The 26145-nt window shown below is 45.3% G+C and overlaps 1 non-coding gene across 1 annotated transcript; it reads right to left on the bottom strand.

The window, feature by feature from the left end:
- Window positions 1–19062: 19062 nt before the first annotated feature.
- Window positions 19063–19171, bottom strand: LOC125434073. The gene has a single exon (XR_007244716.1). It is a non-coding gene; the product is annotated as a U6 spliceosomal RNA (small nuclear RNA).
- Between the last annotated feature and the right edge of the window lie 6974 nt (window positions 19172–26145).

Here is a 26145-nt window from a genome sequence, read left to right on the forward strand (position 1 = left end):
AAGAGAGGCTGGATGGCCATCTGTCAGGAGTACTTTTATTGTGTGTTCCTGCGTTGCAAGAGGTTGGACTTGATGGCCCTTGGGGTCTCTTCCAACTCGATGAGTATGATTCTATGACTGGAACAGGTGATTAGATAATTTCATAAAGGACAGGACCATCAATGCCTATTGGCCATAATGACTTCGTGAAACTTTCATGTTCAGAGCAAGTGACAATCTGGATACTAGTCTAGATGGGCAGCAACAGAAGGAGGTTTGGTCTCCTTGTCCTCCTTGTGGCTCTTCCAGGGCAACTAGTTGGCCACTGTGTGAAAAGAAACATTGGACAACAAAGATCATTACTGTAATACAGCCCATCTTTTACATTCTAACACTCTAAAGCAGTGGTTCTCAACCTTCCTAATGCCACGACCCTTTAACACAGTTCCTCATGTTGTGGTGGCCCCCAACCCTAACATGTATCCATTTTACAGATGGAGAACACTGATGCAGAGAGTCTTAAGCGACCCTTGTGAAAGGGTCGTTCGACCCCCAAAGGGGCCGCAACCCACAGGTTGAGAACCGCTGCTCTAAAGCTTCCATTTTTTTTTGTACTGTCAAAGGCTTTCACAGCCAGAAACAACCAGACGTTGTGGTTTTTTGGGCTGTGTGGTCCTTATCTGGTAGTTTTTGCTCCTAAAGTTTTGCCCATATCTATGGCTGGCATCTTCAGAGGCACACCATGATAAGATGTGTTTCTCTCCATGGCAAGGGTCATGGTTCATAGATGCAGACCAAAAATTACCAAACCACGGCCACGCAGTCTGAAAAAAACCAAAACATCCACCATTGTTTCTTTTATTATCAATTTTATATTCTTGTTCTTATTATTAGATTTATAGCCCACCCTTTCCTGACTGCACTTGGGCTCAACGCTGGTCACAAGATAATTAAAACAATACATATAAATGTATTGTCGAAGGCTTTCATGGCCGGAATCACTGGGGTGCTGTGTGGTTTCCGGACTGTATGGCCGTGTTCTAGCAGCATTCTCTCCTGACGTTCCGCCTGCATCTGTGGCTGGCATCTTCAGAGGATCTGATGCCAGCCACAGATGCAGTAGACTCTTTCTGCAAATACTACTAAATATGACTTGTCCCAACTAAGGCTCCCACACAGCATCTCAATACATATAAAACAGCAACCTTTCAAACCATTATCAAAATTGCAATGCTAATGTTCAAATCTTCCTGGCAGCCAGAGAAGAAGGGAAGGAAGAAAAAGGAGCATTAAGAGAAGAGGGGAAATCAACAAATAAGTGAAAACAGCAACAAAATAGGGGTAGAGAGGCCAGCAAGACAGAACCAATGCTGCCTCAACCACAGACCTGATGAAATATCAGCTCATTCCGCACATGCAGAATAATGCACTTTCAAACTGCTTTCAGTGCTCTTTGAAGCTGTGCGGAATAGCAAAATCCACTTTGAAACAGTTGTGAAAGTGGTTTGAAAATGCATTATTTTGCGTGTGCGGAAGAGGCCATAGCTTGTCTTGCAGGACTTGTGGAACTGAGCCAAGTCCCACAGGGCCCAGGTCTTATTTGACAGAGATTTCCACCAGACTGGGGTAAGCCCTGAAAAAGCTCTGGCTCTAGTTGAGGACAGCCATATGATTCTGGGGCTAGGGGCTGCCACATATTATTGCCAGAAGAGTGTAATTCTCTTTGGGGGATGTATTGGGAGAGGAGGTTCTGCAGATACAAAAGTCCCAGACCATTTAGGGCATGGGAGGTCAATACCAAAGATTTTGATTCAGTACTCCACATGGAGTCAGTGCAGCTGATGGAAAACTAGTTGTGCGTGTGCCCTACACAGGATCCTCATAAGGATCAACTGAAGCTTGCAGAACAGGCCCATGTGTAGCCCTTCATAGTGCAGGTTACAGTAGTCTAAATTGGACATTGCCACTGTATGCATCACTGTGACTAGGTAGGGCAGACGCTGTCTAGCCTGGCATAGATGGATGCTCATTGTGTGTGATTTGCCACAGCTCTCAGTTTCTTCCTGTGATGGAAAATAGTCAGCTGAACTATGTACTAGCTAGAAACATGTGGTATTATGCAACCAGTATTATTAGGAAGCTGAAGTAAAAGGGGCGTGTCATGGAATGATGCTATCGCTACAGCAAAGGGAAGTCACAAATGACTGTGAAAAGCATCTTTGCCTTTTGATCTCCTGGAGGGAGGACAGGAAACTTTGCCTTTTGATCTCCTGGAGGGAGGACAGGAAACTATGCAGAGGTGCTAGGATGAAACTTCAAAAGCCTAAGTTACCTCGTGGCCTGAACAGAGTTTTCCTGAGAGGGGGAAAACAAAGATTTTGAAATTCCATCTTGAGACGTGGTCAGAGAAGCATCTTTGGGCCATGGGCTCCCAGAATGGGGACAAAGAACCAAAAGGAATGTAACCAGCTAAGCAATCCCTTAACTACGATCATGTTTTATTTCTTTGATTTCTGTTTTTCAATAAAAATCGTTGAGACCTCAGCTGGTTGGAGTTATTGGAGAAAAGGACCCAAAGGATTTTACTGAAACAAGCGTGGCTCTCCCAGGCTTGCTTTCATGATACTTCCCTTCATTCATGGATTTCCAAATCTTTTACATGAATGGAGTCCTTAACATGAGGGGTAGGCAAGTTTTTAAGCCCCAAAGCCTTCTCAGCATCTACCTGTAAAGATATTTGTGTGCAGAACAAAAAGAAGGGGAAGAGGTGAGGGAGTACTTAGCCAAGCTAACTGGGAACTGGTGCTTTGTGGCTCTCCTTGGTCACCTGGGCAGAGGAACAATCTTACTTGCTAAGCAAAATAATCCAGCAGGCTGCTGTATGGCACAAGCCTGGGTTAACATCATTTCATGGAAAGTCCTTGAATTGGAGGTACACAAATAGTGTTGTCAGGTTCCCCTAGCAACCAATGGGGAAATGGGAGGGACTGGCTAGCTGCAAAGGGAGGCTGGCATTGATGTGCCAACATCATTTCCAAAAGTGATATGATCTCATCGACAAAAGTTGCAGGGACGCTCTGGTATTTGAAAAAATCTCTATGGAAGAAGTTGTTTTTACCATATTGCGCCCAAATATCAGAGCAATTGTCAGCGCTGTGATGATGTCAGTTCCAGAAGCAACGTCAGCGATATGATGATGTCAGGGCGTCCCAGCAATGTGATGATGACATCACAGTGATGTAATGATGTCAGAGATGTGATGATGTCAGCTGTCAGTGATGGGATGATGCATTGTCAGCACATTAGCGCTAGCCTCCCTTTGCAGCTATTTAGACCCGACCCCCCCCCCCGCACACCAGCTGACCAATAGCACTGAGCGGAGGAGACTCAGAAGGGAAAAAAACAACCCTACCCATTAAATGTAGCAAAGAATATTACACCAGTAAAGGGACTTTGGACCAAAAGGAAAAGGCAGTGTACAAATATTTTAAAATAAAGAATATTAACAATTAAGAAACAAATAAATACCAGCAGTGACAAATAAGAGGGTCGGGAGCTGGAAGGGAGCTGAAGAAATCGAGTCACAACATTCAGGCTACTATAATTTAGTTTCCCTCCAGTAAGTGAAGCTGAAATTGTTCACTCAGATGGGCTCCAATAGGCATGCTCAGAGATTTCTTTGTTCTACAGAACAAGCCTTAATATGAATCAGAGAAGGTAGACAGCTTGATAAAATGTCTAGCCTGTATAATGCTATTAAAGGCATTATGATAGAGCAAAACAGAATCTCATGTCAAATCAAATTGTCCTGAGTTGCAAAAACAATATCATGAATATTATTCAGTAGGGAAAGCTGTAGATGCTGGAAATGCTGGAAATAATTCCCCTGCATGTTTAAAAATATCCAATGTACATCTGTGTCCTGTCCATATGTGGGTAATAAAAAAAACTCCAGGTGCCTGGTCAGATGCAATAGCAAACCATGGAGAGGTTCAAATATAGTTTCTCCAGAGTCTGCAAAAAAGCACTCTTTGGACCCAGTACAAAACATGTAATCAAAAAGTTGGAGGATCGGGAAGGCCAAAGGTGATTTGAAGGTGGACTGAGGAGGAGCGGGGAGGCCCAGATGGCTGCCTCAACCATATGTCTGGTGGAACAACTCTGCATTCAATCCTGCAGGGCCCTGGTTTCACTAAACCTGGTCTCACCAGGTTGGGCCCAGGATTGAAAAGATCCTAGCCTTGGTTGAAGCCAGCCAGACTTCCCTCGGGCCAAGGACCACAAGTAAATTCTTGCTCGATGAGCATAGCAGTCTTTGGAGGACATAACGGAAGGAACAGTTCTGCCACTATTTTGGCCCTAGGCTATTTAGGGCTTTGTATGTTAATACTAAAACCTTGAGCTTGACCTGCTACTCCACCTGGCACCAGCGCGACTGGAGAAGCACAGGTTGGATGGGTGCCTGCTACGAGGTTCTGAAAAAGACTCTTGCTGCTGCATTCTTCATTGTCAAGGAGGCATCAAGGAAAATGCCCAGACTGTTGATGGTTGGGACTTGGCAGCTGCCACCGTCTCTTTTGGCTCATCCACAGGACCTCCATCTTAGCTGGATTTAACTTCAGTCAGCTCTCCTTTATCCATTCCATCACAGCCTCCAGGCCTCTGGCCAAAGCAGGAGGGACAGTGTCCAGATAATCATCCATCATTATATAAAACTGACTGTCATCGGCATACCGATGACAACTCAGTCCAACCCCCCAGATTAACCTGGCAAGAGGGAACCTATAGAGGTTAAATAATAACTATGGGAGATATTGCCACTTATGGGACACTGCACACCAACTCAAGGCGGGTGGACATTCTCTTCCAGATTGCCACCCTCTGTCCTTGGTCCTGAAAGAGTGAGCACAGCCACGGTAAGACAGATATCTCAGCAGTTGATCAGAATAGTATGATCAACCAAGTCCAACGCTGCTGTAAGGTTTAACAGCAACAGCTTCACTGCCCCACCACAGCCTGGTGGGTAGTCAGAGCTGTTTTCACCCCATGGCCAGGACAGAAACTGGATTGGAATGGGCCCAGGTTTGATGATTCCTCCAGATAGACCTGGAGCTGCTCAGTGACCTGTCTTTCAATTACTTTACTCAGAAACAGTAAGCTGGACACCGGGGGTGGGTTGGGGGGGGGGTTAATTGGTTAGATTAAAATGATCTAGATGGGTTTTTTAAAGAGCAGTCTCACTACAGCCTCCTTCAAATTATTGGGAAAATCCTAGTTCTGTGGGAAAGGTTGATAATTTCCCCCAGGGGAACCTGCACCTCCGCCATGCTGGCTTTCACCAGCGAGGACAGGAAACAGATAGTGGGCTTAGCAGCTCCCAGGACCCTGTCCACATTGTCCTGGGACAGTCAGCTGAATTGGTCCAATGAAAATGGCCAACAGGCCTCCAGTCCTATTACTGCATCAAATCTGGCCAGACGGTCCTGGCAGAGAGATAACAGCTTATCCACAAAATGGCTTGCAAAATCATCCCAGCTGAAAGCCAAATTTTTATCACTTTGGGACCTTTCCATCAAGGTTTTCAGTTGACATGTTGTCCTAAATAATTGGGCTATACGCGAGCTTGTAGACATGATATTAGCTGCGAATAATTATTTCTTTGCAGCTTCTATTGCCACCTCACAGGCTTTCATAAACATCCTATAAGATGTTCTTCCTCCAGACTTGCTCTAGCCATCTGAGCTCATAAGAACATAAGAACAAGCCAGCTGGATCAGACCAGAGTCCATCTAGTCCAGCATTCTGCTACTCACAGTGGTCCACCAGGTGCCTTTGGGAGCTCACATGCAGGATGTGAAAGCAATGGCCTTCTGCTGCTGTTGCTCCTGAGCACCTGGTCTGCTAAGGCATTTGCAATCTCAGATCAAGGAGGATCAAGATTGGTAGCCATAGATCGACTTCTCCATAAATCTGTCCAAGCCCTTTTTAAAGCTATCTAGGTTAGTGGCTCCCTCCCATTCTTTCCTCCTCAGTTGGTTATACCTGCCTTGGTATGGAAAAGAAGAGAGCATTAGGGAGCAATCTCATACATGGTTTCAGAGACTCAGTTATTCCAGTTCCCTACCAACTCATCTAATGACTAAGGCAAGAGGACATGAGATCTCCATGTCTATCCATGTCTAACAAAGAGAGTTTTGACTCTCAAAAGAGAGTCAGTCTGGTTTAGTGGTTAAGAACAGGTGGACTCTGGAGAACTGGGTTGGGTTCCCCACTCCTCCACCTGAGTGGCAAACTCTTATCTGGTGAACAAGATTCGTTTCCACACTCGTATGCATGAAGCCTGCTGGGTGACCTTGGGCTAGTCACAGTTTGTTCAGAACACTTTCAACCCAACCTACCTCACAGAGTATCTTTGTGGGGAGAAGAAGGTAAAGGAGTTTGTAAGCCCTTTTGAATGACCTTACAGAATAAAGGGGGGGGGTATAAAACCAAACACATCTTCTACACCCTGAAACTCTTGTTGGTCTCTCAGGTGCTACTGAACTCAAATTGAATTGGAGCAAATATTCATTTATAAGATACCACAATTGAAATTTGATATTGGCTAGATAATGATCTTCCCCATTTAACTTTAAGTGTCTTGCTTAAAAGGCTCACCACTCATGCAAAATAGCTATGAGTGCTATGTTAGTAGACCAGATAAGTTGTTGCAAGGGATCTGAAAGGGATCTGCCAACTCTGGATTTAGAAATTTCTAGAGATTTGGGTGCCTGTGGGAGGGTGGATTTCGAAGAAGGGAATGAGCTTTGCAGAGAGGATGGTACTTAAGTAATTAACGTATGTGGGGAATAGGTTTACCATGGTGGAAGACTGTATGCTAGCAACTTGCTGTTGCTACTGTCACTCAGAGCAGAACTGAAACCAGGGACATAATGAGATCAGGGCAAGCTGGGGCTCTTACCCCAGGTACCAGTTAGCTAAGGATGCACTGGCTGTTGCTCCTGCCACAGCCTGAAGACCACTTTGATTGCCTTTAACTCAGTCCTGTTACCCAAAGTGCTGGGAGTCACTCCCTTTTAGAGTGGGGAATTAGTGAGAGCAGACTCTTGGCTGAGCAAAAGGTCAGGCAAGCTCGAGATCTTGATTGCCTGTTTTATAGAAGTCGGCTTTTGCAAGAAATTCCGCAGGCAAGTGAATAAAATTTAACAACTTTCTTAATAGGGGTACACAAGCACACTGCAGAATACACAGATATAAGCAGTCATGAGGGGACAGGTGAGGATACAATATAGGGGAAAAGACTGATGTAAGCCAGCTTGAGCTCAGTGGACGAGGGGTAAGATAAAAATATAATCTCACCCTTAATTTAATTGCTTCCAATAGGGGGGAAAGGACATTTTCTTCTGCTATGCAAAGTTGGGGACCCTAAAGCCATAGTTAATTTTCTATGGATTTCCCCCCAAATGTTTAGTGCTCACAATGAGTTGGTGTGTGTCAGTGGAGCAGGCCTATTACTTAGTTGAAAGTAATGTGGGTAGGCCCCGAGGTAAAAGTTTTATTAGTTTTTTAAAACATCCCCACTGCTGGATTTTTTTTAAAAAAAGGAGAATATCATTTTGTTAAATTGGCAACAAACCATATTGATTTTTTTTTAAAAAAAAATCCATCAGATTAAGGCAACCCTGTGCTTTAGAAGAGGAAGAATGCCACTGGGTTCTGCATGCTATTTCTGTCACTCTGCCGCAACTTGGAAGCAATCACATCTGAAAATATGACAATTCAGAGGGGATTTGCAGAGGATGGGATATATAGTTAATAAATCCCACCAGCTATTTCACAAAGAAACATACAAAGACAATATCAGAATGCTTTCATTCAGTGTGTGACATTTCACCAGAAATGTATATTATTTGCATTTGTTACCTTTTATACTGACTTGTTGACTGCGTTTTTGAGAAATAATTGAAGAAACTGTGCAAAGGAGTCGAGTGATGTTAAAATCAGAGGATCTAAAGGTAAATAAAAAGGTATGTATCCTCGATGTTTATAGATCATTGCTGAATGACAAGAAAGCAACATGCAACGCAAACCACTGAACAACCTGCCAACTTCCTTACTCTTCACAGAACACATTGTCCCAACAGCCAAGAAAAACGTGAGATCACAGCATGGGTTTAACTAAACCAGCTGAAATATGTCATCAATTTACTATGATAATATTTAAATGAGGGTGGGCTGCACTAGGCAGCCCAGCCATGACTGCATTTTGTTTTGGCAAATTCCCTCTGGCTCCAGACTCAGCCAGTGACAGGGCTTCTGTGCAAGGAGGGAAAAGCCAGAAGGAGCCATAGCTCTTGCACAGTCTTTGTTGTGGATCCAACCCCATACCAAGAAATTAGTTTGCAGACTGGGTATAGCTTTTCACAGGGTTGCTGAGAGCCACTATTGTCTCCCAGACAAAGATATCCTCTAGAGCAGGGGTCTGCAACCTGCGGCTCTCCAGATGTTCATGGACTACAATTCCCATCAGCCCCTGCCAGCATGCCATGCTGGCAGGGGCTGATGGGATTTGTAGTCCATGAGCATCTGGAGAGACGCAGGTTGCAGACCCCTGCTCTAGACTCCCACTCACCACAACCATGTACAGCCAAATCTGTCCCTGTGCCTGGTATGCCTTAGTAGAAACCCCTTACGCTAGTAGGCTAAGCACAAGTATCACAGTTCCAATCAGAAATTTACATTCAAGTATATTCATGACTCCCCGAACAGATCCAGTCATTCTGAAGCATAGGAAAAAGTATACAGGAGACAAAGTTACTGTACTACCCTACTAAAGTATAGATGTAGAGATAATGATCTGGAAAGAGAGGGCAGAGCAAAATACAATAATATCATATTCCTTCTGGTTTAGAAAGGAGTTCAATATTTTGGTGTTCAGTAGCAAGTGTAAAACCATGGGAGAGCTAACTACTAAGGGGGGGGGGAGGTGGTTATGTTGTCCTTTTTAAGCATCTGAATTTACCTGGGTGCCTACTGGTCCAGAACTCTGGATCTAGATTGTGACAGGCAAACTCTGTGCTAGATATTGATTGGATCCTTGATTATCAAGGTACCCATTGGTTCAAACTTTGGGGTTTAGTCTGTGACAGGATAGTGAAATTTACCTACAGAAAAGGTTTACCTGGATAATGCCTTCATTACTATTGACATGGAATGACTGATTGTATTTAAAGATAGACCAGATGGCCTTTTTTTGAGTTGGGAATATTTTTTTTCTATCAAGCTTACAGGTGACTTCTGGTGACCCCACAGGGTTTTTTAAGGCAAGAGATGTTCAGAGGTGATTTGCCTCTGCATCACACCCCTGGTATTCCTTGGAAGTCTCCCATCCAAATTCCAGCCAGAGTTGGGTAAGGCCCCTTCTGCACATGGAGAATAATGCACTTTCAATCCACTTTCAGTCCACTTTGAAGCTGGATTTTACTGTGCAAAATAGCAAAATCCACTTTCAAACAGTTGTGAAGGTGGATTGAATGTGCATTATTTTGCATGTGTGGAAGGGGCCTAAGAGAGTGTATTACCTTGATATTGTTTGTGTCAAGGAAACATAAGAACATAAGAACTAGCCTGCGGGATCAGACCAGAGTCCATCTAGTCCAGCACTCTGCTACTCGCAGTGGACCACCAGGTGCCTTTGGGAGCTCACCACCCTACATAATTTGGTATCATCTGCAAACTTGGCCACCACGCTACCCACCCCTACTTCCAGGTCATTTATGGATAACTTAAAGAGCACTGGTCCCAAAATGGATCCTTGGGAGACACCACTCCCTACATCTCTCATAATACTGCTGGTTATTTCCTTAGTCAAGCTGAAGTAATATATTTACTAAAGAGTTAAGTTAGCTCTGCATCAACAGATATATGGAGCAATGTTTTCCAAACTATTCATGGCTGTGCTGCTACAGTTTTCATTATCAATGAGAGTTGAATCAATAGATCAGTTGTATGGCTGAAGCAGGGGCATCTTGTACTCTGCACAGGGCATCAGAGGCCAGAGGTCATAGGAGGCCTATTTAAAGCTTCAGAGATTATGCGAAGGATACTTTCCCATGTCTTCCATTCATGTATGCCAAAGGATCCTTTAAGGGAGGTGCAGTCATATCTGCCTACAGTGGGGAACTCTTGGTTACGAAAACTACAGCCCTGTTCCAAAGTTGGGGACAAAGCAGCCAACCAGCCCTGTAGTGTAGGCTTAGTTGTTTGGTTGACTTTTAGTTGACAGCCAGTGTGTTGTAGTGTTTAAAAATGGTGGACTCTAATCTGGAGAACTGGGTTTGATTCTCCACTCTTCCATATGAGCAGTGGACTCTTATCTGGTGAACTGGATTTGTTTCCATTATCCTACACATGCAGGTGACCCTGGGCTAGTCACATTTTGTATGGCACTCTCTCAGCCCATATCTCACAGGGTGAGGGAAGAGGAGGAAAGGAGTTTGTAAGCTGCATTGAGACTTCTTGCAAAATGGAAAGGCAGGGTGGAAATCCAAACTCTTCTTCTCCTTCACACAGATGTGAAACAGATGTCAAACTCGTGGCCCTCCAGATGTTATGGACTACAGTTCCCATCATCCCCTGCCAGCATCAGCATCATGATGGAAACAGTAGTCCATAACATCTGGAGGGCCACGAGTTTGGCACCTATGTTCTAGCCGGTAGTATGATACTTGAAGTGTCCGTTGAATTTATATTGAAACTACAAAAGGAAGTGATGATGACAGGTTTATTAAACAGAATGCAAGAATCTAGACAGAATACACTTAGGCAGTAAGAAAACAAACAATCTCAGTAGCCTTAACAGGAGACCTTAGCTTTATCAGAAAATCTCACAAGGGGTAAAACCCCAAGACCAACCATGCGTGCTACTCAATGTAGGTAGACTTACTGATGGAATAGATCAGTTGTGGCAAACCTTTGGCACTCCAGATGTTATGGACTACAATTCCCATCAGCCCCTGCCAGCACAACCAATTGGCTATGCTGGCAGGGGCTGATGGGAATTGTAGTCCATAACATCTGGAGTGCCAAAGGTTTGTCACCACTGGATAGATCATGTCAGCTAAGATGCCCCCTCTTCCATGATTAGTCCAGCTCATCTGAGCTCCATGGCCAGCTTCATGCAGTTCATGGCCCTTGACCTTCCAGTCATATGGAAGTCCTGGTGACTCTGGACCCCTATTGTAAGGTTTCACAGAGCATACCAGTTGCAAGGAAAACCCTACTTTATCAGAAAATTCCACATGGGGTAAGATCCCAGGGCCAATTATGTCAGCCACCCAATCTAGCTAGACTTCCTGATGGCATTTTAAGATGTTCCCTCCCCTGTGACTAGGCAGAATCAGGGATGTTTTTTTAAGGCCAAATCTCCACCCATACTGGAATGACCAAATGATTTACATTATATGATTGGGGATGAAGTCAGCAAAGAAGAGTAAGAAAGGGTAAGAGTAAGAGGGCATACTCTTCACATCTGGACATACTCTCCACACCTTATCACATCCAACAATTAAGTGTATAGTTATGCAAAGTCACTCCTTTTGTTACCGCATAGAAGACAGAACACAATTTTTGACACACAGTCAAAGAATACCTTCACAACATTTTTCTAATTTCCACCAAAAACTTACAGCATAATCATAATTGGAAGGAGAGGGAGTGAAAACAACACATGAAATCAAAGGAGAAAGAGAAGGAGGAGGAGGAGGAGGAGGAGGAGGAGGAGGAGGAGGAGGAGGAGTTAGGATTTATACCCCACCTTTCTCTCCTGTACGGAGACTCATACAAACTCCTTCCCTTTCTCTCCCCACAATAGACACCTTGTGAGGTAGGTGGGGCTGAGAGAGTTCCAAAGAACTGTGACTAGCCCAAGGTCACCCAGCAGGAATGTAAGAGAGCAAAACACATCTGGTTCACCAGATAAGCCTCTGCCACTCAGGTGGAAGAGTGGGGAATCAAACCCAGTTCTCCAGATTAGAATCCACCTGCTCTTAACCACCACACCACACCACACCACAAAGAGCTGCTTTGTGACAAAGTAACATCAGTACCAACTTCATATAAAAACAGATCATACGACTTGCCAGTTAGATGGGCACCACAGAGTGACCAAGATCCCTCAAATTTCCCCAACTCTCCTTTTGTTGGAAGGTCTTTTCTTCTGAATGCCTGGACAAAGATTAAATGTCCTATGCTTGTATCTATGCACTACAATGCCACAAAAGTACATAGTCCAGAATAACCAACAAATAAGCACAACATGTATTGTGCAGAAGTGTCCTTCTTCAGTGTACACATTGTGCTTGTTTGCTGGTGTATCTTGATGCTCCCGCTAGTTTGGTCTGGTGTTATTGCATTTGCTCCCAAAGCGGTCTTACTGAACAGGCATCTTCTCCCAAATACTCCCTTTGATCATGCCAACAAGAGTACAAGGATTTCCTTGAACAAGCACAAATACCTCAGAAGTGGTACTTTAGTGGAATGGTGTTTCTTCACTTCAATAAACTTGGACACAGACTGTTCTAATCTGCTGGTGCTGATGTTATGGGCCAAGAAAGAAGAAACCAATTTGTTCATTGTTTAGTCACACACACACACAAAAAGTCAGACTCCTTAAAGCACAAAGAAGATGACAGGATTTCCTACACCCTCAAATGAAAATATAAAAATCTTGGCAGGTAACATTCTCATAATCACCCGTTCCAGATCACCAACCAAGATAAGAGATGTGGAAACAAAAGGGGGAAATCTGGATGCCTGTAGAGACAAAGATGGCCAATCTTAGAGCGATTTTCTTTCTTTCCAACATTCATTCAGGTAACATCAGGACAGTCTCCCTCCCCCCCCCCCCACCTCCCGGGTGTATCTTATTCCTTCCATTTGTCTTTTAAAACTCCTCTCTGGGATTATATTGTATTACGTAAATGACATTTGCTCTTAAGAGCATCAATTGTTGGGGGATTCTATAAATATCACGGCACTCTATATACATTATTCTTTCCTCTCAGAAGAGTCAAATTACTGAGGAAATGGCTGTAGCTCTGTGGTAAAGAACACGCTTAGCATGCGGGAGGTCACTAGTTCAGAGCCGGCATTTGCATTTCAAAACTGCTCTAAAGTAGCAGCCTCATGTAGCAGTGTTAAGACCTGACCTCTGCGTGAGATCTAGATGTGACAGTTTCAGGAGAAGTATTTTCCCCAAAACTTAGTTCCACAACTTTAGTATATTGGCAGTCACACATTATCCAGTCTCATTTAATTATAGAAGAAGAGTTGGTTTTTATACCCCACTTTTCTCAACCATGAGAAGTCTCAAAATGGCTTACAAACTCCTTAAGAACATAAGAACATAAGAACAAGCCAGCTGGATCAGACCAGAGTCCATCTAGTCCAGCTCTCTGCTACTCACAGTGGCCTACCAGGTGCCTTTGGGAGCTCACGTGCAGGATGTGAAAGCAAGGGCCCTCTGCGGCTTTTGCTCCCGAGCACCTGGACTGTTAAGGCATTTGCAATCTCAGATCAAAGAGGATCAAGATTGGTAGCCATAGATCGACTTCTCCTCCATAAATCTGTCCAAGCCCCGTTTAAAGCTATTCAGGTTAGTGGCCATCACCACCTCCTGTGGCAGCATATTCCAAACACCAATCACACGTTGTGTGAAGAAGTGTTTCCTTTTATTAGTCCTAATTCTTCCCCCCAGCATTTTCAATGTATGCCCCCTGGTTCTAGTATTGTGAGAAAGAGAGAGAAAATTCTCTCTGTCAACATTTTCTACCCCATGCATAATTTTATAGACTTCAATCATATCCCCATTCAGACGTCTCATCTCCAAACTAAAGAGTCCAAAACGCTGCAGCCTCTCCTCATAAGGAAGGTGCTCTAGTCCCTCAATCATCCTTGTTGCCCTTCTCTGCACTTTTTCTCTCTTCAATATCCTTTTTGAGATGTGGCGACCAGAATTGAACACAGTACTCCAAGTGTGGTCGCACCACTGCTTTATATAAGGGCATGACAATCTTTGCAGTTTTATTATCAATTCCTTTCCTAATTATCCCCAGCAATCTCAGATCAAAGAGATCAAAACCTTGTGAGGTAGGTGGGGCTGAGACCGTTTGGAGAGAACTGTAACTAACCTAAGGTCACCCAGCAGGCTTCATGTGTAGGAGAGGGGAAACAAAATCGGTTCACCAGATTGAAGTCCACCGCTCATGCATGGGAGTGGGGAATCAAATCCAGTTCTCCGGATTAGGGTCTGCTGCTCATGGGGAGGAGTGGGGAATCCAACCAGGTTGTCCAAATTAGAGTCCGTTGCTCTGAACCACTACACCAGCGATTCCCAACCAGGGTTCTGTGATACTCTGGGGTGCCGTGAGCATGTCCCAGGGGTACCGTGGCAACACTCCATGGTACCCTGGGGTGCCGTGAGCATGTCCCAGGGCTACAGTGCCCCCCTCACTTTTGTGATGTCTCCCGCCAGCGCCAGCAGGTACATGGAGCTAGCCCAGGAAGCAGGGCCGGCCACAAGATCAGCAGCCAATTCCCGCATACCCCCCCCCCTCCAGTGCTTTCCTTCACCCTGGGAGGGGAAGTGCGCGGGGGGTGGCAAGCAGGGGCACTGGGAGGGGGGTGGATGGCAGGGGTACCATGAGATATGAAGAGTGAGGTCAAGGGTACCGTGATGTCAAAAAGGTTGGGAAACACTGCACTACACCATTTACCAAACTTTTGATAACTCAGACGTGTGTTTTCTCCTGAATTACAACCAAAATAATGCTTATATCTCAAAAGATTGTATCTCAAAAGATTTTTTCCCTCCTGACTGACTCTTCTGAGCATGGGCGCTACAAGAAAGGAAGCTAGCCCAAGGCAATGACACTTGCAGACAAAAACTGGGCAACCTCTTCTGAAGGTATGAAAATTCTGTTTCATTTCTGTATCAACAAACATAGAATGACTGAAGAAAAGCACTGAAAAGGAAGACATGAAGGAGGCAAGACCAGATCAATGAATCATACAGAGACCCAGTGGCCCGATCTTCTGTGCTTTGGATTCCCTTTAGTAATTCAACAGAGGTTTTTTTTTCACATAGAACAGTAGCAATTCTCTGAACAAACACTAGTAAACGCAAAGTGACAGGAGATTAAGACCTCTGCCACTAGAACCTGTATCACACATAATCACTCCAGTTTGAAGGAGGAACAAATTTGTGGCTTGCTGTCAACTAGACCCCAGCATTACCATTAAAGATGGTCAGCACCCCACTAAAGATGGGAGCAGCAGTGGCGTAGTGGTTAAGAGCAGGTGTACTCTAATCTGGAGGAACCGGGTTTGATACCCCGCTCTGCTGCCTGAGCTGTGGAGGCCTATCTGGGGAATTCAGATTAGCCTGTGCACTCAAACTCATGCCAGCTGGGTGACCTTGGGCTAGTCACAGTTCTTCGGAGCTCTGTCAGCCCCACCTACCTCACAGGGTGTTTGCTGTGAGGGGGGAAGGGAAAGGAGATTGTAAGCCCCTTTGAGTCTCCTATAGGAGAGAAAGGGGGGATATAAATCCAATTCCTCCTCCTTCTCCTCCTCAGGTGATAGTACTACAACTATCAGGTAAGCAAAGATTGTGTGATGGCATCAGAGTTCGAACTGGGTTCTCCCAGCTGGGTTGGGGAGGTGGAAAGTGATGTTAGTTCACAGTCAACTTGATGACAACCCCGTGAGGATTCTCCTGGCAAGAGACAAAAAGAGGTTGTTTGTCATTGCCTGCCTCGGCATAGCAACGCTGGTATTCCTGGCGGGTCTACCATCCAAGTACTTGCCAGGGCCAACCCTGTTAGCTTCTGAGATCTGATGAGATCAGGCTAGCCTGAGTCATCCAGGACAGGGCAACAGGCTTCTTCCTGGCCGTGTCAAGCTACTGATTTGGGCTTGGCTGCTCCATCTTTTGACACAAACTGAAGTGTTCACCCCAGTGGTGGGATCCAAAAATTTTAGGAACAGGTTCCCATGGTGGTAGGATTCAAACTGTGGCGTAGCGCCAATGGGGATGGGTGGGGCATGATGGGGGCGGGGCATTCCTGGGCAGGGCTGTGGCAAAGACGCAGCCACTGCGCCGGTCCTTGGGCGGGAAACGAATGCACGCAGGCGCAGGCTGCCACGCACGCCAGTGCACCTCCTGCCAGACTGCTTCAAGTTCTGCGCGCTACTGCTGAGAGGAGGGGCGTAACTAAGGCAAAAATCACGTGGCAAAATCACCAATTAGTAACCCCCTCTCGGCACACACAAATAATAAGTAGCCTGCTCTCGGGAACCTGTGAGAACCTGCTGGATCCCACCTCTGGTTCACCCCGGTTGCCAACTCGTCAGCCATTATAAACTCCAGCACATAGTGTAGAACTCACTGTCCTACGGTGCCTCTAGCAATACATATAGAGTGTGAAAGGAGATACGGGCGTAAAACCTTTGCCCATTGTCCATAATTATGAAGCTGCTTCCAGGCGCCATTCCGGAACGTTCCTGCAGCTCCCTGCCTTTCTTCGGAGCAAGGGAACCTAAATTGAGTTCATTACCAGCTATGAATCTTCTGATGATATTAGAGTTTGACCGCTGGAGCCAGTCTTTATGATCGGAGTGATTTTCTTTGCCTTGCATTACCTCTCCGAAGAACTATCACTAAAGTTGCTGCCTCAAATATATCCTTTGGGAAATCAATAACAAATCAAGCGAGCTATTCCCTCAGATTTATTGGCGTAGCCAGGTGAGGCTGCCAAAAAATCTCCAGGAGTGGGTGGTTGATTATCAAGGAGGCCGTGGAAAGCCACTCATGGCGTGAACTTCGAGCTGATTTGATAAACTTCACCTGCAGCCACTGATAATGCAGGTGCTAATTCAAATGGACAGATCATCAGCTCGGAGCAACACGCTTTGTACAGTGCCTTGCATGGAGCTGCTTAGAGAATGCTTTATCCCTAGCTGCTCAGGGAAGCCATCTTGGAGACCATTTCCAAGGTAGGAATGGCAGCTAGGAAATGAAATAAAATTCCAAATGAAACTCTCTTTTTTTTGAAAAAAAAAGAACACATTTAAATGGTTAGGAAAACTAGATTCAAGCTCAGTTGCACCTTAAAGACGAACAAGATTTCCCGGGCATAAGTTTTCAAAAGTCAGTACTCCCTTTGCCAAATATCTTGCTTTTCGAATCTAGGGCTACAGATCTCCATACTTTGTGACTTTTTTTGCTTTGCAGTGCATTTTTCCAGGGTTTTCTGTTGTTGTTTACACAGGGATTCTCCTCCAAGTGAAGTGTCCTTAGAAGAAGAAGAAGAGTTTGGATTTATATCCCCCCTTTCTCTCCTGCAGGAGACTCAAAGGGGCTTACAATCTCCTTGCCCTTCCCCCCTCACAACAAACACCCTGTCAGGTAGGTGGGGCTGAGAGAGCTCCGAGAAGCTGTGACTAGCCCCAGGTCACCCAGCTGGCATGTGTGGGAGTGTACAGGCAAATCTGAATTCCCCAGATAAGCCTCCACAGCTCAGGCGGCAGAGCTGGGAATCAAACCCGGTTCCTCCAGATTAGATACACGAGCTCTTAACCTCCTACGCCACTGCTGCTCCCTAGCTGATCTGGTCCACCATTTTCCCCGCCAGATGTCTGTCACCTTTTTTTGCCATCTTTGGTCTAAAATTACTGTACTAAACTATCTAAATTTCATGTCAGTTTCACTGGGTCTATTGCTGCAGTAGATCTTCAGCATTCAAAAAAGCCATGCTGGTCCAAATTATGGAAGGAATTGCTATGGTGTGGATAAGGGAAAGTGGGGAGGAGTGAGAAAACCCAAAGAAAGTCTAGCACACGTGGATAGCCTTTGCTATCTCTGTGAAGACAGAGAAAAAGTCACACTTTGGGCCATTCTACATGGAATACTTATCTTGGGGCTCTTCACTGTGCACTGAGCTTGTATTGTGGTCTCCCAGAGGTGGGATCCAACCAGTTCTCACCAATTCTCTAGAAGTGGTTACTGATTTTTTCTGAGTGCCGAGAAGGGGTTACTAAAGCAACCTCTTTGCCCAATAGGGACTGGAGGTGCGTGTGTGCGGCGGCACCACTGTTTGAATCCCACCACCATTGGAACCTGTTATTAAAATTTTTGGATCCCACCACTAGGGTCTCCTCACATTTTTCTGCAGCCCACAGCCAGTAGCGCAGTTTGTCTGCTGAACTCTTATGGGCTTCTGCTTCTTCCAGTTCTCGAAGAAGAAGAAGAAGAAGAAGGAGGAGGAGGAGGAGGAGGAGGAGGAGGAAAGGAGGAGGAGGAGGAGGAGGAGGAGTTTGGATTTATATCCCCCCTTTCTCTCCTGCAGGAGACTCAAAGGGGCTTACAATCTCCTTTCCCTTCCCCCCTCACAACAAACACCCTGTGAGGTAGGTGGGGCTGAGAGACCTCCGGAAAGCTGTGACTAGCCCAAGGTCACCCAGCTGGCATGTGCGGGAGTGCACAGGCTAATCTGAATTCCCCAGAGAAGCCTCCACAACTCAAGCGGCAGAGCTGGCAATCAAACCTGGTTCCTCCAGATCAGAGTGCACCTGCTTTTAGCCACTACGCTACTACTGCTCTTAACTTCACCCATCAACTTAGCTTTAAAGGCATAGACTTGGTAGTCTCAAGACTAGAGCTGATATTTTCTCCCCCTCCCCCTTCTCTCTCTTCCTGCCGCTGCTGCTGCAAGAAAAGAGAGACACTTGTCTTAAAAACAGAGTCTTATTTGAAATAATTTTTTTAAAAGCCCTCCCAATAATTGGGAAGGCTGGAAGCAGAGCAGGGGAGGTGGAGTGAAACTTACACACAGAGACGAACTGTGGCTCCCAGAAATTTAGCAGCTTGTTTTGCTTGAGTCACAATCAGTGTTAAAAGAAACACTGTACAGATGCAAATCCCCTGTAAAAGGGCTTCGCTGGTATCAGGGCAATGTTAGAATAAAGGAGGGGGTGCGCTAAAGGAAGTCCCAGACATTTTCTTTTCTTTTTAAAATGCAGAGGCACAATGTCCTGAATTGGACTGGACCACATACTAGCTTTGTGCAGAGGCCATTTTAATCTTCTCCGTATTGTTCCAATTTTAGTATATGTGCTGCTTTGAAAATGACACAGAAGCAAAGCTGAAATCGTCCTTCCCGCCAGGTTGGGGTCTCAGTTTGAATTATGGCCCCAGACTCCGGTCTTTGAACAAAAACTCTTGGGTAATTTGGCCTTCACATTATCAGCAACAGAACTACTGAACTTTTTCATTCTCTTCTGTGCAGCCCTCGCTGCTATTTTTAATTTGAAGTAATATGCCATGAGTTGGAAAAGACTTGATGGCATTAACACACACACATTCAATACGGTCTAGAATCATACTACCTCATCCTCTTTGCATTACAGATCTATGCCATGCTATCCTCATGGTATGCAGCAGCAGAGACATGGGCATGGGTCTGTATCCAGTGGTGGGATCCAAAAATTTTAGTAACCGGTTCCCATGGTGGTGGGATTCAAACAGTGGCGCAGCGCCAATGGGGGGTGGCGTGGCCGGGCATTCCGGGGGCGGGGCATTAATAATTTCTCTGTTACTGTAAAACACTCTCACTGTAAAAAAAAAGTTCCTAATTTCCAGCTGGTATCTTTCTGTCCATAATTTAAACTCATTATAGCAAGTCCTATCGTCTACTGCCAACAGAAACAACTACTTCTCCTCGAATTGACTGCCTGTCAAATACTTAATACTTTCAAAGACTTAATTTTGTTTCTAGAAATCAAAAGAAGGATACTTTCCTTCAACAAGGAACTTTACCATATTTCTAAAACATGTTTTTAAAACAGCCCAACAGGGAGAATTATTCCGTTTTCTACCTTCGCTAACCAGCCCCATAGGAAACAACAGGACTTTATGATTTTTGGACCTAATGGAATTTCTAACGGAAAAGCAAGACCCAATTAGTAACCCCCTCTCGGCACACACAAATAATTAGTAACCCACTCTCGGGAACTGGTGAGAACCGGCTGGATCCCACCTCTGTCTGTATCCAAAGCAGGAGATGGGGTGCCTTTCCTCACCTGAAGCACTTTCGAAAGGTTCCCTGCCACCCCCAACAAAAAAGGCCTTTGATTTGTGACTGGGCACTTTCTATTGAAAGAATGTAAGTTTCTTTTCTAAGAAATCTCCAGCTTAAAAAAAAAGAGTCCTACTTTTGGTACAATTATTTTGTGAGTATAAACGCAAATGGTAGTTCAAAGCAGGGAGAGCCAATCACTTCGGCCTGGTGGCTGAAAAATCCCGGAACTAGCATGTTTAGGGTCAGGTTTTCCTTAAGGGCACTGGTAGTTTTGCCAGCTCTGGATTGGTAAATACCATGAGATTTGTGGGTGGTGCCTGAGAAGGGCACAGTTTGGGGAAGGAGGGGCTTCAATCACATATAATACTACAGGGTCCACCTTCCAAAGCAGCCATTTTCTCCAGGTGAAAAGACCTCTATCACCTGGAGATCAATTGTAATAGTAGGAGGTCCCCAGCCACTACTTGAAGATTGGCAACTGTTGACAGTGTGTGTGTGTGTGTGTAAATTGCCATCAAATCACAGCCAACTTATAGCAACCCCATGGGGGTTTCAAGGTAAGAGACTTACAGAGGTGGCTTGCCACTGCCTGCATTTCCTTGGTGGTCATCCTAGTACTAACCAGGGCTGACCAGTGGTGGGATCCAAAAATTTTAGTAACAGGTTCCCATGGTGGTGGGATTCAAACTGTGGCGTAGCGCCAATGGGGCTGGGCGGGGCATGACGGGGGCGTGGGGCATTGCTGGGTGGGGCTGTGGCAAGGACACAACTGCTGCCCCGGTCCTTGGGCGGGAAACGAATGCACGCAGGCACAGGCTGCCACGCACGCCGGTGCACCTCCTGCTAGACTGCTTCCAGTTCTGCGTGCTACTGCGGAGAGGAGGGGCATAACTAAGGCAAAAATCACGTGGCAAAATCACCAATTAGTAACCCCCTCTCGGCACACACAAATAATTAGTAACCTACTCTCGGGAACCTGTGAGAACCTGCTGGATCCCACCTCTGGGGCTGACCCTGCTTAGCTTCTGAGATCTGACAAGACCAGACTAGCCTTTGGTCTCGACTTGCCCTTTATAATTAGTTCAGACAATTGGAGCTGCTTGGGAGTTTGGTCTTTTGTTTGGAACTGAGGCAGCCCCACCTGCCAAAGAACGCAATCTACAGTCTTGTAGCCTCAGCCTGTGGGTTCTGTGGGGCAGAACTTGGAATTAATCTTACAGTAACTCAAAGAGAATAGAACATTTGCTTTTCACTTTTCATTTAGCAACCTACCACGCAGCAGCAAAGAACTTAGTAACAGAACAGAACCATGATCTTTTAAAGGTTAACCATTATCTTTTCCTTTTTTCTCAGCTTGCCAACCCTAAAGTCTATTTCTTTCCTCTTGTTGGTGGCCCAGGAAGCCTTCGGTGCAACACTCTGTGTGCCAGCTTTGAAAATGAGGGTCCCAAGAGAACTCCCCAGTGGACAAACACAACCCTGAAACAAAGTGTTAAGAACCTATAATTAAATTTCAAGGTCCCAATCGGGCAACCATGCTTCCTTCTTCTACTTTCTACACAGTCTGCACCCTTCTGCCTCTAGAGGTGTGTGTGTTTGTGTGTAAATTGTAAATTGCCATCAAATAACAGCCAACTTATAGGAACCCCATGGGGGTTTCAAGGTAAGAGACTTACAACGCTTCTGCCTCAATACTGCTTCTAGTATTGTGAGAAAGAGAGAAAAAAATTCTCCCTGTCGACATTTTCTACCCCATGCATAATTTTATTGAAGTCTATAGAATTATGGATGAGGTAGAAAATATCGACAGAGATACATTTTTCTCTCTTTCACACAATACAAGCAGAAACGCTCCTAAGGGCTCAAAGGCATCGTTAGGAAAATACTTTCGGGGTAAAAGAATTAGGACTAATAAAAGGAAACATTTCATCATGCAACGTGTGATTGGTGTTTGGAATATGCTGCCACAGGAGGTGGTGATGGCCACTAGCCTGGATAGCTTTATTTTATTTATTTATTTATTTATTTATTATTAGTTTTATATACCGCCCTCCCCCTGAGGGCGGTATATAAAACATAATTTAAATACCAATTACATAAAAACAGAACCCATTAAAAATGTGGATGGCGTCTGGCTGCCCCCCTCCCCCACTTGTGCTCACGGGAGGCCAGATGACACCGTAGATGTATTTTTAACCAGGCTGGCCAAATGCCTGGCGGAACAGGTCCGTCTTGCAGGCCCTGCGGAAACTCTGTAAGTCCCACAGGGCCCTGATCTCCCTAGGGAGCCTGTTCCACCAGGTAGGGGCCAGGGCTGAAAAGGCCCTGCCCCTTGTCGAGGCCAGCCACCTGATCATTTTTCCCCCCAGGCCATAGGGATCTACTGGGTAGGTCCTCCTCCGAGGAGCGGAGGGGCCTACCGGGGCAATATGGGGAGAGGCGGTCCCTCAGGTATGCAGGTCCAAGACAGCGAATGGCTTTGAAGGTCAAAACCGACACCAACGCTTGGACAGATGTATGGAGGAGAAGTCGTTGTATGGCTACCAATCTTGATCCTCCTTGATCTGAGATTGCAAATACCTTAGCAGACCAGGTGCTCAGGAGCAGCAGGAGCAGCAGAAGGCCATTGCCTTCACATCCTGCATATGAGCTCCCAAAGGCATTTGGTGGTCCACTGCGAGTAGCAGAGTGCTGGACTAGATGGACTCCGGTCTGATCCAGCAGGCTCTATCTTATCTTCTTATCTTCTTATGTTCTAGAGGTGCCACCCTCTTGTGGCTCATTCCATTCCAATGTAGGGGTTACAGACTCATGTTCACAGATGAATCTTTGCTGCTGCTTCTCTTTGGGCTGCGACTCAGCTCCTGTGGGAGGTAGCAGCTGAAATTATTCACATGGACTGTTCTCTTGGGATTAGGGACCCCAGCTGAGAGCCAGATGGGAAGCTCAGGAGAGGTGTGAACAGAGCCCTTAAGGTTGCCAGCTGCTTACGATTTCCCTTAAATCCACCCGCCCAATTCAGAAATGTTTGCAAGGTTCACCTAGTTTGCCTCGAAGAACAAAATGTCAGATGAGAATCGACCCTCCCGGGAAAACGGTTGGAGGTGGGTGTGTTGCTCATAATTGGTTTGCTAATACAAGCAAGGTGGCTGGAAACAAATTTGAAAGGCAGCGCTTTTTTTACGAATGAAGGGTAAGGTGCGGTTAATTTTCATTGGCAGTGAGGCTGCCAAACCAACAATTAATTTTCTATTATCCTTCGACACTTCTAAAGGGCTGGATGCTTCTCACTGCCTTGACCTTGTCTTGCTTTGTTTGCAATTGCTTGTTTGGGTTGGCAGCCTTCTCCTTTTCTTAATTGGGGGGGGGGGGAATGTCACCTGAATGTTAATTTAATAATTCAATATATTAGTACAGTTTCCTTTTGGCTAATTGGCCTCCCTCCTTGCTTTGCAGGTATAATTAGGAAAGGACGACTAATTAGAAAAAAAGCCCTTGTGTAAATTTAAGAGCCTCTTCTTCCAAGTTCACATGCCAATGGCTAGTTCACTCTTTGCAAAGATATTTATTATTTATTTATTTATTTATTAGTTGGATTTATAGGCCGCCTCATCCCCGAAGGGGATTAAAATAATCAGTTAATTTAAGAGCAGCACCAATTTACTTTAAAACTAAATAATAAGATTAAGGCAAGCAAATTAACAACAACAGCAGCAGCAGCAGCAGGCGCCCGATCTAAAGGCCGGGAGGGCAAAATGTCAGGGCCCAAGATGGAACCAAGGCCCTGGCAGATAGAAATAGGTAGCTTCAGCGGGGAATGGCAAATCCACGGCCAGCCTCCCCAAAAGCCCGGCGGAACAGCTCCGTCTTACAGGCCCTGCGGAACTCACCAAGGTCCCGCAGGGCCCGAACACCTGGAGGAAGAGCATTCCACCAGGCAGGGGCCAGGGCCGTAAAGGCCCTGGCCCGGGTCGAGGCCAGCTGCATCATTGCCGGGCCAGGGGTCTCCAACAGATCAGCCACTGCTGAACGCAGCTGTCTGTTTGGGACATAAGGGATGATGCGGTCCCACAGGTATGAGGGCCCCATGCCGCGTAAGGCCTTAAAGATCCAATGAATGTCTGCAGTTATAGAAATGGTGGAAGTCATTTTGGTCCATGATGTGAACACATTCCAGACGTGAACCAGCCCTTATCCATGAGACCTGAGTTGCATGTTTGGATCTGTCTCCTAGACAAAATGGAAGCCCCTTTAAAGAAAAAAGCATGCCAAGCACATACTTCTTTTTTGTGCTATAATGTTACAGAATGATGGGACCTGGCTCTTCTATATTCAGTGTCAAAGAGGATGGTGTTCTCATCACAATGTAATTTTCATGAAAATGACCTTGTCTCCCAAGCTATTTTGCTCTACTTTTTAAGGAAGATAAGATCGTGGAGGAGTAAACAACACTGAAGAACCAGATAAATATCAGTACATAATGTTGTGATAGGGTTCACACATTTAGAAAGACCTTTGGAAAGACCTTTTTTTCAAAGAGTTCAGTAGAAGGGTGCATTGTGGGGGTAAAGGGAATTTGAAAGGAAGCTGTTTTGTGGGTTCCAGTTCATAAAAGGTGATACTAAAATGGAACAAAAAAACCCCAGTATTGTAATTTCTACAGAAAAAATATATCTGTTCTTCCATGATGTTTCAACCTAAATCAAATCTTTATTATTATAGTCATAGACCAGCATAAGATGAATGAAATAAAGGATAGAACATAAAGGCTAAAACATTTTTTATTTGATTTGATGTTTCAACCTGTAATGCATATGAATTAGAAGTTATATTTGTAGACTCGTCTAAAGTTCATTAAGTGTTCCTGCAGCGGAGGGAAAACATCAGGCAACTATTTCTAGCATCTTCTGATCTTGTGAGAGGACATTTTTTAGACCAAAATGGATCATGGCTAGATCCATACACCATGGAACAATAAAAGCATGAGGTAAATTATGATAATGTTAATGACTGATGAATCCGGCTAATGGGAAACCTAATTTATTTATTGTTAAGCACTTATAATGAACTTATAATTCATGCCCTGTTACATAACTACCTAGTTTCCCCCACAGAATGCGACACCTCGATGATTAACCTGACCTTATTTATACCAACAAGCTTTAATAAAAGTTTGAATGACAACATTTAAGCACCTGTCTCTCACTCCAACTACAGAAAACAAAACACCCCAAATTTGCTCTCATCCAAAATCTCAGAGCCAATAAAGGTATTTTCCACACGGCATAATTACGCCGAGGTACAACCAAAATCGTAAATCCTGGGTCAATGTTATCCCGGTTCCTCCCTTCACACAGCTGCACGTTTCCATGTAGGAATCGAGTTAAGACCAGGATGAAATACTCGCATTTCTTTTGCACGAGTGCGGTTCCCAAGCGCAGTCTCTTGAGCACACAATATGCACAAAGAGGGGAATGGTGAAGTTTCGGACCCACACTCCCCATTAACCGAGGAGGAATGTTGGCGGGTCACTGCCATGAGCGGGAAACATGTTTGGGGGGACATGTCAGGAAGGGCAGGGTGCAATTGTCAGCGGGAGAGAAGCAGAAGAGGAGGCCAGGGAGGCGGGCTGTGGGGCAGGGAGATCAGGCAGTGAGGCAGGAAAAATAAACTGGCCCAGCTCCCACAGTGTTTGCATGGCAGTGGGATCAGCGCGGGATATGTGAAAAGAACCACCAATGTGGTGATATTTTAAAACCCCGGGATAAGAGAAATGCCACAGGGCGCCCCCAAATTAGGACTGGGAACCGTGCAAAAATCTTGCACAAAGCGGGATAAGTCACTGCCCCATCCCAGGATATTTGGACTGCGGAAAAAGTCATAGTGTAGTAGTTGTAGTGCCACACTAGATTTGCCTCAGGTTCTGCCTCAGGCTAATCTGCCTCACAGCATTATTATGAAGATAAACAGGGGGAGGGGGAACCATATATTTTGCCCTGGGATGCTCTAAAACACGAGGCAGGTCCAA

Source organism: Sphaerodactylus townsendi, linkage group LG05 (assembly GCF_021028975.2).
Source record: "Sphaerodactylus townsendi isolate TG3544 linkage group LG05, MPM_Stown_v2.3, whole genome shotgun sequence".
Classification (NCBI taxonomy): domain Eukaryota; kingdom Metazoa; phylum Chordata; class Lepidosauria; order Squamata; family Sphaerodactylidae; genus Sphaerodactylus; species Sphaerodactylus townsendi.